The 13,929-nt window shown below is 48.0% G+C and overlaps 1 protein-coding gene across 2 annotated transcripts in view; it reads left to right on the top strand.

The window, feature by feature from the left end:
- The window catches only part of LOC119969517 (protein unc-93 homolog A-like), a 129,642-nt gene that overhangs the window by 26,870 nt on the left and 88,843 nt on the right, over nt 1-13,929 (top strand). The window lies entirely within an intron of this gene.

The raw sequence follows: 13,929 nt of genomic DNA, 5'->3' as shown, positions 1-13,929 counted from the left end.
AACCAATACAAAGGCTGATCAATTTCCTGGTTTCTTCTCTCTCCTCTATCTTTCTGATTACTTTTAAGAAATTACTGATAGCATTGAAGTGTGATCTTCAAGTTATCCTCTCTGACAAGCTGCTTGGGTCTCCCAGGAGCAGGTTGTAGCTTATTGGCTCAGTGATTCTGAGGCTTGAAATCCAACATTACATGCGCCTTGGCTGTATGCATTCAGGCAAAAGGATCGCTGCCTGTTCCCTTTGTATGCCAGTTTGTGGACAAACTCAATTATATACCAGTATAATTTAAAACTGACAACGGTTAATGTTTTACCTGACTTGGTGATGAGTAATAAACACAAATTATTTAACGATATTATTGCAAGGGAACATCTTTCAAATAGTAATCATAATTCTGTATCTGATCTTCGAAGAAGAACAGATCACAAAACAAGATTTTAAATTTAAAAGAAATGTCAAATTAATCAGAAATCAGAGAGCAAGTCTGTGTGAATCAGTGAGAGGACCATGAATCAGCAAAGAATAATTAAGTAGTGATATCGCAATATAGCATGTAGGTGATTGGTTTTTCGGAGAGTGCCGAGGTGAGGAGCACATAGCTTAAGGTGTTTGAGGACAGAGCAGCAGAGTAGAGTGAGATCTGGAGGCAGTAGAGTCTCCAGTTTAACAAAAATGGCACAAGAGACCTGATTCTAGGAGGTCCTTCCGTTGAACTCAGTACCTACCATTTTTGCTGGGAGTGGAAAGGGCGGGGGGGGGGGGGGGGGGTGGTGTGAGGAATGGAGGCAGGTTGTACTTTGCACATCTGTGGTTTGCAGAAGTAGTTGTATCAGTTAAAATGCAGCTGTCTTCAGAAAATCAAATTTCCATAAGTGGGATGTCCAAACCATACCTTGTGGGATTTAGGCCTTTCAGGGGAAGGTTTAAAGGCGCCAGAGATCTTTTGTCAAGATTTTGGTACCCCCCCCCCCCTTTTTGAAAATGTCCAGAGACCCTTTTGGGGTGATCAAGTACCCTTTGGAACAGGTCAAGTGCCCTTTGTGGAGTTGAACTGCCTTTGGGAACTAAAAGTAGACATGAATGTATGTAAAAAGTAGATTAACACACTGGAACTGGCAAGCTCACTGGTACTGTCAAGTTGACAAGGGAACCAGCAGGTTGTAAAGGGAACTGTCAAATTTCATTGGAACCATCAAGCTGTCAAGGGATTTAAGCCTGTTGGCCTTTAATATTTTTACTGCTTATTATTTCACTCTGTTGACATAAATTTGTGAACTATCAATACAGGATTGGTGCTGTATGACTAATTTCACAACCTATCAGCAGAGTAGGAATGACAGTTCCAAGTCATTGTAAAGGGCGCAAATCTCCCAAAAAATGACTAAGCGTCATTTTGGGCGGGTTTGGCAGGGTGTTTGGGTGCGTCCAGACGGGTATTCACCCACACTTGGTCTTTTTTTGGGGAGATTGGGAATTCCTCACTGGAAAATCCTACACTTAGAATTTCTTTCTGCAATGGGGAGCTCAGGTCACAGACAAGACTGGCTCCTCAGAGATTGGAGCACCGTTTTTAAAGAGTGCCCAGATCTCAAAGTGACATTCAGGGTAGCCACAACACCATCCATGACATCACAACACCCCACAGACACAAGCAACACCCCCAACCTTCGACCTGGAAAGGCAACCTCTCCCCATCACTAACAGTTGATGCGATACCCCCAATCCCACACCACCCAGCATAAGGGTGACTAGCCCCGATGCCACATTGAGAAGTCACGTGGGTGTAATTTAGTACTCCTATACAACAACGGTGATCTGGTGAAATGGCTGAGTAGGGGATGAGGATCCCTCTCCAGCTCAAGGGTACTGGACCTTCTGCCCCAGTGCTCTGGAGGTGGTGGTGGGGACCCTTTAAGGGAACTGGGGTTGTTTGGGGGGGCTGGAAGAGGCCAGGTTGGGGGATCACACCTGGGCTGAGGCACTGAGGCAGAGGGGGAGGTTCTGCATCTGTGAGGCATACAAGACATTTAAAAAAAAAGATATTCAGGCATTTGTATAAACAAACCACAAATAGAATAGATAAGAGCAGAAGTGAATTTGTCCAACATCAAAAATAACCAATACCCACATCCTTACCCCCTCCTCCCATCCTGCCTGCCCCCTTTTAACTCCCTTAACCTCTCCTCCCCATCTGCTAACACCTCAATCCTCCTCAAAGAAGTCAATTAACAGCTTCCACCTCCAGGCAAACCCATCGACTGATCCCCTCAAGATAAACTCCATCTTTTCCAACCTCAGGAATTCTGCCAGATTGCTCACCTACAGCCCTGCTTTCAGTGGCTCTGAGTCCCTCCACCCAAGCAACATCCGTCTCCGGGCTATCAGGGAGGCAAAGGCCAAGACATCCAACTCTCTCACCCTCTGGACTACTGAGTCTTCCGACACCCCAAATATCGCTACCTCTGGACTTGGGGTGACGTACACCTCCAATACCTCAGACATTACATCCGCAAACTCCTGCCAGAACCACTTCAGTTTTGGACATGTCCCAAACATGTTGTTATGGCCCAGGGTTTAGAGAACCTCAAAGTGTATCTTGGAGTTCACTTGACCTGCAACTTTTAATAGATTGTGGTTATGGGGAGCACACAGGCCTACCTTACAGGTGTAGTGCAACAGAGAGTTAAAGTACTTTTAAATTAAAACAATGTTTATTTATGAAACCAGTTAACACTTTATAAACGCACAGTAAACATCTTAACAACACCAATAAATCCCCCAAAGAATACTGTACTCTATAAGTAACTCTTAATCTTTCCTTGCAACATCCATAAGACAAAAAAAACCTTTTTACAGAAAGACATCAGGTTTAACTTCTCTACAGAAACAGGTATTATTCTTAAATCACCAAAGGATCTGGAGACAGTCTTTAGATTGCAGAGAGATCCTTACACAGCTGCTTTTCCTGGAGCTATCCAGCTCTCAAAGCAAAACTAAAATACACCAGCAGACAGCCGAAAGCGAAAGTAAAAGCAGACAGCCCAGCTCCACCCACTCTCTGACATCACTGCAGCCATCCGATAAACACCCAATTCTTAAAGGTACACCCACTACAGCTATTTTATTAACACTCATTTCTTAAAGGTACTCTCACATGACAATGTGGACATGGTTCACACCACCCACACCTATCCTCTACTCCCTCAAAGAACCTATTCATCCTGGCCACTGTCATATGCGCCATGTGGGCTACTTTAAACTGAATGAGACTGAGCCTCGCACACGATGATGATGCATTTACCATCCGCAGGGCCTCCTTCCACATCCTGTCCTAAACCTTGCTCCCCGCCACCCCCCCCCCCCCCCCCCCCCCCCCCCACCAGCTCCTCCTCCCACTTCCATTTAATGTCTCCCATTGGGGTCCGCTCCCAATCCATGAGCTCCTTGTAGACCTCGGACACCTTCCCCTCCCTACCCCCTCCCTCGACAACACCTTAGCTTGCAGCCCCAAGGGCGGCAATCCGGGAAAGGAAGGCACCTTCCTCGTCATGAAATTCCGGGCCTGCAAGTACCTTACACCATTACCCGTGGGCAGCTCGTATTCCTCCTCCAGGTCCAGCAAAGGTCCCAGCACTGATCCCTACGGAACACCACTAGTCACAGCCCTCCAATCAGAAAAGCACTCTTCCATTGCTACTCTCTGCCTTCTATGACCTAGCCAGTTCTGTATCCATCTTGCCAGCTCACCCCTGATCCCATGTGACTTGACCTTTTGTACCAGTCTGCCATGTGGGACCTTGTCAAAGGCCTTACTGAAGTCCATCTCGACAACATCCACTGCCCTACCTGCATCAATCATCTTTGTGACCTCTTCGGAAAACTCTATCAAGTTAATCAAATTAAACTAAAAAGTAGGACCTCAAAGGTAGTAATCTCAGGATTGCTACCAGTGCCACGAGCTAGTCAGAGTAGGAATGTCAGGATAGATAGGATGAATGCGTGGCTCGAGAGATGGTGCAAGAGGGAGGGATTCAAATTCTTGGGGCATTGGGACCGGTTCTGGGGGAGGTGGGACCAGTACAAACCAGACGGTCTGCACTTGGGCAGGACTGGAACCGATGTCCTAGGGGGGGTGTTTTCTAGAGCTGTTGGGGAGGGTTTAAACTAATGTGGCAGGGGGATGGGAACCAATGCAGGAAGTTGGAAGGTAGTAAAACAGGGACAGAAACAAAAGGAAGTAAGGGGAAAAGTGCAAGGCAGAGAAGACATAGTCAGAAATCCATAAGGGCGACAGTACAAGGTACAGTGACTGAGGGGAGCACAGTGAATAGGCCCAGTAATAACAAAAGGAATAAAACTGGAGATGTTAAGATTCAAAACAGAGGTAAAAAAAACAACATAAGTGTACTTTACCTGAATGCTCGTAGTATTCGGAATAAAGTAAATGAGTTGGTGGCACAAATCATCGTAAATGACTATGATTTAGTGGCCATTACTGAAACATGGTTAAAGGATGGTCACGACTGGGAGTTAAATATCCGAGGGTATCAAACTATTCGGAAGGACAGAGTGGATGGTAAGGGAGGTGGTGTTGCTCTGTTATTTAAGGATGACATCCGGGCAATAGTAAGGGATGACATCGGTGCTATGGAGGATAAGGTTGAATCCATTTGGGTGGAAATCAGGAATAGTAAGGCGAAAAAGTCACTGATAGGAGTAGTCTATCGGCCACCAAATAGTAACGAGATGGTGGGGCAGGCAATAAACAAAGAAATAACTGATGCATGTAGAAATGGTACAGCAGTTATCATGGGGGATTTTAATCTACATGTCGATTGGTTTAACCAGGTCGGTCAAGGCAACCGTGAGGAGGAGTTTATAGAATGTATCCGCGATAGTTTCCTAGAACAGTATGTAATGGAACCTACGAGGGAACAAGCGGTCCTAGATCTTGTCCTGTATAATGAGACAGGATTGATTCATGATCTCATAGTTAGGGATCCTCTCGGAAGGAGCGATCACAATATGGTGGAATTTAAAATACAGATGGAGGGTGAGAAGGTAAAATCAAATACTAGTGTTTTGTGTTTAAACAAAGGAGATTACAAGGGGATGAGAGAAGAACTAGCTAAGGTAGACTGGGAGCTAAGACTTTATGGTGGAACAGTTGAGGAACAGTGGAGAACCTTCCAAGCGATTTTTCACAGTGCTCAGCAAAGGTTTATACCAACAAAAAGGAAGGACGGAAGAAAGAGGGAAAATCGACCGTGGATATCTAAGGAAATAAGGGAGAGTATCAAATTGAAGGAAAAAGCATATAAAGTGGCAAAGATTGCTGGGAGATTAGAGGACTGGGAAATCTTTAGGGGGCAACAGAAAGCTACTAAAAAAGCTATAAAGAAGAGTAAGATAGAGTATGAGAGTAAACTTGCTCAGAATATAAAAACAGACAGTAAAAGTTTTTACAAATATATAAGACAAAAAAGAGTGGCTAAGGTAAATATTGGTCCTTTAGAGGATGAGAAGGGAGTTTTAATAATGGGAAATGAGGAAATGGCTGAGGAACTGAACAGGTTTTTTGGGTTGGTCTTCACAGTGGAAGACACAAATAACATGCCAGCGACTGATAGAAATGAGGCTATGACAGGTGAGGACCTTGAGAGGATTGTTATCACTAAGGAGGGAGTGATGGGCAAGCTAATGGGGCTAAAGGTAGACAAAGGTGGCCCTGATGGAATGCATCCCAGAGTTCTAAAAGAGATGGCTAGGGAAATTGCAGATGCACTAGTGATAATTTACCGAAATTCACTAGACTCTGGGGTGATCCCGGTGGATTGGAAATTAGCAAACGTGACGCCACTGTTTAAAAAAGGAGGTAGGCAGAAAGCAGGAAATTATAGGCCAGTGAGCTTAACTTCGGTAATAGGGAAGATGCTGGAATCTATCATCAAGGAAGAAATTGCGAGGCATCTGGATAGAAATTGTCCCATTGGGCAGACGCAGCATGGGTTCGTAAAAGGCAGGTCATGCCTAACTAATTTAGTGGAATTTTTTGAGGACACTACCAGTGCAGTAGATAACGGGGAGCCGATGGATGTGGTATATCTGGATTTCCAGAAAGACTTTGACAAGGTGCCACACAAAAGGTTGCTGCATAAGATAAAGATGCATGGCATTAAGGGTAAAGTAGTAGCATGGATAGAGGATTGGTTAATTAATAGAAAGCAAAGAGTTGGGATAAATGGGTGTTTCTCTGGTTGGCAATCAGTAGCTAGTGGTGTCCCTCAGTGATCCGTGTTGGGCCCACAATTGTTCACAATTTACATAGATGATTTGGAGTTGGGGACCAAGGGCAATGTGTCCAAGTTTGCAGATGACACTAAGATGAGTGGTAAAGCAAAAAGTGCAGAGGATACTGGAAGTCTGCAGAGGGATTTGGATAGGTTAAGTGAATGGGCTCGGGTCTGGCAGATGGAATACAATGTTGACAAATGTGAGGTTATCCATTTTGGTAGGAATAACAGCAAACGGGATTATTATTTAAACGATAAAATATTAAAGCATGCCGCTGTTCAGAGAGACTTGGGTGTGCTAGTGCATGAGTCACAGAAGGTTGGTTTACAAGTGCAACAGGTGATTAAGAAGACAAATGGAATTTTGTCCTTCATTGCTAGAGGGATGGAGTTTAAGACTAGGGATGTTATGTTGCAATTGTATAAGTTGTTAGTGCGGCCACACCTGGAGTATTGTGTTCAGTTTTGGTCTCCTTACTTGAGAAAGGACGTACTGGCGCTGGAGGGTGTGCAGAGGAGATTCACTAGGTTAATCCCAGAGCTGAAGGGGTTGGATTATGAGGAGAAGTTGAGTAGACTGGGACTGTACTCGTTGGAATTTAGAAGGATGAGGGGGGATCTTATAGAAACATTTAAAATTATGAAGGGAATAGATAGGATAGATGCGGGCAGGTTGTTTCCACTGGCGGGTGACAGCAGAACTAGGGGACATAGCCTCAAAATAAGGGGAAGTAGATTTAGGACTGAGTTTAGGAGGAACTTCTTCACCCAAAGGGTTGTGAATCTATGGAATTCCTTGCCCAGTGAAGCAGTTGAGGCTCCTTCATTACATGTTTTTAAGGTAAAGATAGATAGTTTTTTGAAGAATAAAGGGATTAAGGGTTATGGTGTTCGGGCCAGAAAGTGGAGCTGAGTCCACAAAAGGTCAGCCATGATCTAATTGAATGGCGGAGCAGGCTCGAGGGGCCAGATGGCCTACTCCTGCTCCTAGTTCTTATGTTCTTAAGTTAGTGAGACATGACCACCCCTTCACAAAACCATGCTGCCTCTTGCTTATACGTCCATTTGCTTCCAGAAGGGAGTAGGTCCTGTCTCGAAGAATTCTCTCCAGTAATTTCCCTACCACTGACGTAAGGCTCACCGGCCTGTAGTTCCCTGGATTATCCTTGCGACCCTTCTTAAACAAAGGAACAACATTGGCTATTCTCCAGTCCTCTGGGACATCACCGGAAGACAGTGAGGATCCAAAGATTTCTGTCAACCAAAATAATATTCTCGATTCTGGAAAGTCACCCAGAGGCGGGCCAGGTAGAACACTCCAATTTCACCGCCTTCTTGAAGAGGGCAGCTTTGACCCGATTAAACCTGGCCCTCCTCTTCGCCAGTTCTGCGCCCACGTCTTGGTATACCCGCAGCTCATTCCCCTCCAAGGTGTACCTCCTCACCTGCCTCGCCCACCAAAGAATCTTTTCAACCTCACCACCATCGTTCTCGGTGTCTCACTCGCCTGTGACCTCCTCATCAGCGCCCTGTGTGCTCGGTCAACTTCCAGAGGCCTGTCAAAGGCATCATCCCCATCAGCTTATCCAGCTTCTTGGCCTCATATATGCCGCATCCGCTCCCTCAATGCCTTCGGGCATCCCCATAATTCGCAAATTTTGCCATCTGGAACCGTTCTCCAGATCCTCCACCATCTCCTTCAGCCTCTTTTGGATCTCCCGCATCATCCCCACCTCAACCACCAATGAAGCCAACTGCTCCTCATGCACCCCCACTTCCTCCTCCACTTTCTGGATCACCTGGCCCTGGACCTCTAGCCTCTGCGCCACTCGGCCAATCCCTGCTTTGAGCGTCTCTACCACCTTGTCCAGGTCCTCCAGGGCCTCCCTTCTCTGCTGACTGAACTTCTCATTTAAGAAGTCCACCAGCTGCTTCGTTGACCACTGGGTGGGCAGAACAGGCCCATTGACCTCCGTCATCTTGACCTGTGGCGCACAAAGACTCTCCTGCTTCACCAGCTCCCTTCTTTTCGACCCACTCCTAGTTTGTGGATCCAACCACCAGCCACACCAGAGGAGTTACACCTTCTTCTGGCACTCCTATACCTCTTTCCATCCAAACTTCCACCCCTCAGATGGGGAAAGGACCAAAAAATTCCACCTGGAACGGGAGCTACCAAATGTGTGACCGCTCACTCCATGGCCATCACCAAAGATTCAAACCATCTTTAAACATTCTGGAGACCCATAACAGGGGCTACAACAGCTGCAGCCTGTCTCTCCTACCAAACTCTCACAGGATAGAGCTACGTCGCAGCTTCTTTCACAAAAGTCAATTTCACCCCCCTTGACTGTGAGCAGCCTCTAGCTTCACAGCTGAAGGCTATCTCAAAGGAGAGATTAGCCTCATTAGTTGTGACAGCACTTCATGCTCCTGAACTCTCAAGTGCCTCCTTGAAAGATCAGCTGGCCTATTTGAGAAAATGATTAGTGGACTGGATGTCCTCCAACTTTTGATGACTGAACAGTGTGTCAATACTCTAGGTGCACCAGCATAATAAAGGCAGCTGCCAGCAATCAAACAGTAAAGAGCAGGTGTTCACCACTAAGGACCCTCTCGTGGCCAAATGGTAACTATCTGGATGAGCGGAGGACAGCTGAACACAACCACCCTGATGTTGCTGGCAGAGGTCTGGGGTCTAGGGGCTCCTAATCTTGTCAGCAACAAGTGTGCAGGGCAATGTCTATTAGCACAACTGGGTTGCTGGACGGCACACTGAGAGAAGGGGGAGCCTCAGGGAATTTCAGGGTTGTGGGATAGAACAGGGTTCCCGTAACAGCCACCCGAACAGGCGCCGGAATGTGGCGACTAGGGGCTTTTCACGGTAACTTAATTGAAGCCTACTTGTGACAATAAGCGATTTTCATTTCATTCATTTCATAGAAGACCGAACCGATTGTCGGTCTCTCTCCTTCTCCAAATCCTTCCAGAGACAAAATTAAATGTTGTTGTTGATCCCACGGAGGTTGCCCATGTTCTGCTTGTCGAAGCTGAGGTGAGCAGATGTCGAAGAAGGCAGCAAAGCCAACATAGGCTGGAGGTGGCACCTCATGTGCAGCGGGCCGCCGCTCACCCTCAAGACCCGTACACCCAACATTCTGAGGAGGGGGCCAGAGGGGACGGCAGCGACCTGCCAGGGTGCACAGGGGTAGTTGGTCATTCAGTCAGCTGACGGACAGCATATGCCGCAGAAGACTGCGTCTAAACAGGTGTGGCACTGTGCCACATCCTCACGGACATGGCACCCCATGGAGGAGGACACCTGCTCCCTGTGGCCATGAAGGACACTGCAGTCCTAAATTTCTACGTTACTGGGTCATTCCAGGCTCGAGCGGAAATCTGTGTGGCATTTCGCACTTGTCAATCCACAGTTGCATCCAGGAGCTGACTGATGCTCTGTATGCCAAGGCATCAGACTTGAACCAGGCCCACTGTGGTGCCGGGTCCTCGGACCAGGGGGCCATTGATGGCATGCATATTGCCTTGCAATTACTCGGGCATCATGGAGTGCACTACTTTAACAGGAAAGGGTTTCACTCCCTGAATATCCAGATCCTGTGCAACCATTGCCTTACAATCATGCACATATGTGTACGATGTCCTGGGAGTGAGCATGACAGCTATATCCTGGGGCACACAGAGATCCTCGAGGACCACCCCAGAATGACAGGTTTTCTGCTGGGGGACAAGGGATACGCACTGAGGACAAGGATGATGGTACCAGTGCAGAGGCCTGAGATCGAGGCGGAGATCCATTACAATGAGGCCCACGCTGCCACCTGTACTGTCATTGAGCAGCACATCGGGCTCCTCAAAATGAAATTCCGCTACCTGGACCGCTCTGGCGGCACTCTACAGTACAGCCCCACAGAGGGACTCCTGCTTAGTGGTGATCTGTTGTGCCCTCTACCTCTTAACATGGCAGCGGGGTGACAAGGCGAACGTGCAGCCTGGCCTGAGCAGGGGGGTCAATAAAAGGCTGAAGGTTGAGCCCAAGGAGGGGCCAGAGGACGGAGGACAGGCGCCGGCAAGAGTCTGACATGCCAGAAGAATCAGGCAGGCCCTCATACTCTCTAAATTCACATGATACAAGGCTGTGTGTCTGTCCGCTCGACCCACCTCCTCCCGCACATCACACCGCCCTGTCCCCGACCATCCTGTTCCTCCCTCCAAGTGTCTGTGTAACATCTCGACAGGGTGATGGGCTTGTTCTATGTTCTATAGTGTAGAGAGACTTTAGAGGGGTTTCACAGGACGGCGCAACATCGAGTGCCGAAGGGCCTTTACTGCGCTGTAATGTTCTATGTTCTATGTTCTATGTTGTGTTGGCGCTGCCAGTGGGTCAATGTACAAGGCAGGAGGATGATGACCACTCACTGTGAGGAAAGCTGTGGTGCTCCTCATGTTCTGATTAAGTCTGACTCCTATCTTTCTGCTGACAGTGCGCTCGCACACCCATCCTCTTGATGGAGTCTGCAGCAGGGGCTTTTGATCTTGGACCATTAGCCCAGGGGTGAGGGAAGTGGAAGGAACAGTGAGTGGGTTCGGGCAGGCCCGCTGTGAAGATCAATGTGACAGAGGCTTTACATGTTTCAGCTGTGAAATGTTTTAATGGTGAACATTTTAATGTGACAGATTTCAATTCCCCATCCTCTGGATAGTAACCGAACCAGTGCAAACTCAGTGCTCCTCACTCTTCTTATTCCTCCCTGGTCTAGTGTGTCCCAGTGTGCACATCAGAGGGGGAGACAGCCTGCTGCCTTCCACGCCCTCTGGCCTTTGAGGGCCCCAGCCAACTTATCGATGTCACAGGCGTCACCGTGCCACCCTGTTCTGCCCACTCCTCTTGGGATGTGCCAGTGTCAGAAGGGTGGGAATTCAGGAGGATTGGAGACTACCTCCTTGGTGGAAGCCCCCAGGATGGGCTCCAGTACTTCCACCTCCATGAGGGTGTCATGAGGGCGCCCTTAGGGTCCTTGGTGTCTCCATGGGTCAGAGTAGCAACTTGATTGAATTCCAGAAGCCTCTGAGTCACCTGGCGCTGACAGTGCTGGAGTCTCCCCATTGTCTCCCAACAGCAGTTGCCACCCTACCTGGATACCATGCATTGTCGGCACCATTCCTTGCATTTGAAGGTTTTGAGACTCCTCCAATCAGCCTTACAGTCGCTGGAATGTCGCTGACATCCTCTCCTGAATTGCACGGCTCTGGCCTGTCGTTTGCATCAGATTTGAGAGAACCTTGTCCAGAAGCTCAGCATCTGGCTGGGATCCAGTGAGGCCTGGGATCCAGCTCTGACTGCCATCTCCCTTTGGATATTCCTGTCTCCACCTGATGTGGATCAGCAGATGTGTGGTATCCCAGAGGCCAGTCAGCTAATGTCACACACTGAGGTGCTTGTCTCTGCGATGATGGAAGGTGCGGGTGATAGTGGTGATGCATCGCCGGTCGTCTCCTTGGAGCTCTCCTCCAAGGTGGTCTTTTGGCTGGCAGGGGGCAGCGACTCTGGATGGCCTGGCCCCATGAGGTGGTGATCCTACAAGACAACTTACTTGAGACAGGTCATCTAGGTGAATGGCAATGGATCCTCAATTCTCTGGCACAGGTTAACCTCACTGTCAGTCACTGCTCCCTCCTTGGGCAACCCTGCGATCTCCAGTGCCCTTTCCCCATAGGAGACAATGACTCGGATCTCTGGGATTCTGACCTGCGTCTTCCATCTTTTCCTCTTATTATGGGCTATCTTGTCCTGTGGGGACAAAGAGAGGACATTGTGAGCCACATGCATGATAGGTCAGGGGGTTTATAATAGGTGACATGTATGAGAACCTCACCTAGACATGAAGGGGTTGTGATGGTAGCTGGCAGAGGGTTCAGAGGAACAAGCTTGAACATCGGATGTTGGGAGGGTGCAAGTTGTCAGTAAGTGGATTGGTTGATTGGGTGGGGGGGGGGGGGATTTGGAGGTTAGCAGGATTGATTGATGCCAGGAGCGAGGTGGCAGCTTAACCTTGCAGCTCGCAGAAGGTTGTTCATCTCCTTCCTACATTGGATGGTTGTCCTCCTAGGCATGCTGCCTGCACTCACTGCAAGTGCCACTGTCTCCCACGTGGCATTGTCCACCGTGCTGCTGGTTCTCTGACCCCATTGGGGCACTGAGTCGTAAAGCTTGGCCAGGTTGCCATCCCTAAAGTGAGGAGCAGGTCTCCGCGCTGTCATGCTTGTGTGTTGACTGGGAGTGAGTGCTGAGGGAGCGTTTGAAAGTAGCTCCCCCTTGTTAGCAGTGAGCAGCTGAGGCGCGAGTCGGGCGAATCAGACGGCGAGGGAGTCAGGAATGGCGAGACTCACATAGGGGCTCTTTTTCATTACTAAGTGCGGGTGAATACAGATCACGATCGCGCCATTACAGCCAGTGCAAAACACCCGCCAAACGCGCCCAAAATGATACTGGCATTTTTTGGGTGGATCGCGCACCGGTCCTAATTTGCACCGGTGTGAGGACTGGCTAGTGTGGCCAGTAACTACCAAGAGTCGGGAAACTGCTGCCTCAAATGAGCTGCGTAAAGCCTACTTCTGACAATAATAAAAATAGATTATTAAATGAATGTAATGGCTCATTTAAATATGATTATCTGGACCACACCAGCAATTGTGTAATCCGGATCGCGCATGGCTCAGCACCCGGCGCAAAACCGGTTTTCGGCCTCTCCCGCTATGCACCCAGCGCAACAGGATTGGCACCCAGTGCAACACAGTGGGAAAATCGTGCCCAAAGTCTTTGATGAGAGGCTATGAATACAAAGGTGTTTTATTATAAAGTATTAAAGTAGCTGAAACAATTTAAATTGAGTGAAAGGGTTTTTATCAATGAGCGTGATATTTAAAATAGCAAATTCATCAGTGTAAGGGCAAAGGGGCATGTGTTGGCATGAATCATCATGTTGGCATAGGCAACTGAAAGGACTCTGGGGATGCGTGGGGCCATAGGTTGGTATGCAGGCAATGAAGGGTCATGGGTTGGCATGGATGGTATGATGGACAAAGGTAGAGGGGCATAGGTTGGCATGGATGGGACATGGGGAATTTGAGGGGGTAGGTGAGAGAGTCTTTTGTTAACATGTTTTTTTTTGAAGCTGGGATAAAGTACCAGATCTCAGTGAAGCAGGCTTTTTGCACTGCCCACTTCAGCTGTCAAAAGGTGCAAAAATTATTGTGTGCATTCTGCTTGAGATGTGAACACTTTGAAGGCCTGAGATAAAGAACTTTGAGCCTTATATAGAGCAGTGTGAGGTATCAGATTGAAAGTTGAATTTGATTCTTAGATGGAGACTGCTGCATAACCTCGGAGAATGTCTGGAAAAAGAGGAACGGCACGACGCATGGGCTTCTCTTTGACATTTCTTGGCACATGAGCCAAGAGGGCAACAATACAGACAGCCAGTCTCACTGGATGTGCTGAGTGGTGTCCATGAAGGAAGAAAGTTTGAAGAAATGCGTGCAAAACCCTCTCACATGTGTAATGTCGAGGAAAGGTGGAGGCAGCAGCATGTGGGAAGAGTTTACTGGTACAGGTGT

This window comes from Scyliorhinus canicula, chromosome 1 (genome assembly GCF_902713615.1).
Source record: "Scyliorhinus canicula chromosome 1, sScyCan1.1, whole genome shotgun sequence".
In the NCBI taxonomy this organism is placed as follows: Eukaryota; Metazoa; Chordata; class Chondrichthyes; order Carcharhiniformes; family Scyliorhinidae; genus Scyliorhinus; species Scyliorhinus canicula.
Note: the sequence above shows the minus strand (reverse complement) of the source record. Positions and strands in the feature narration are given on the sequence as shown.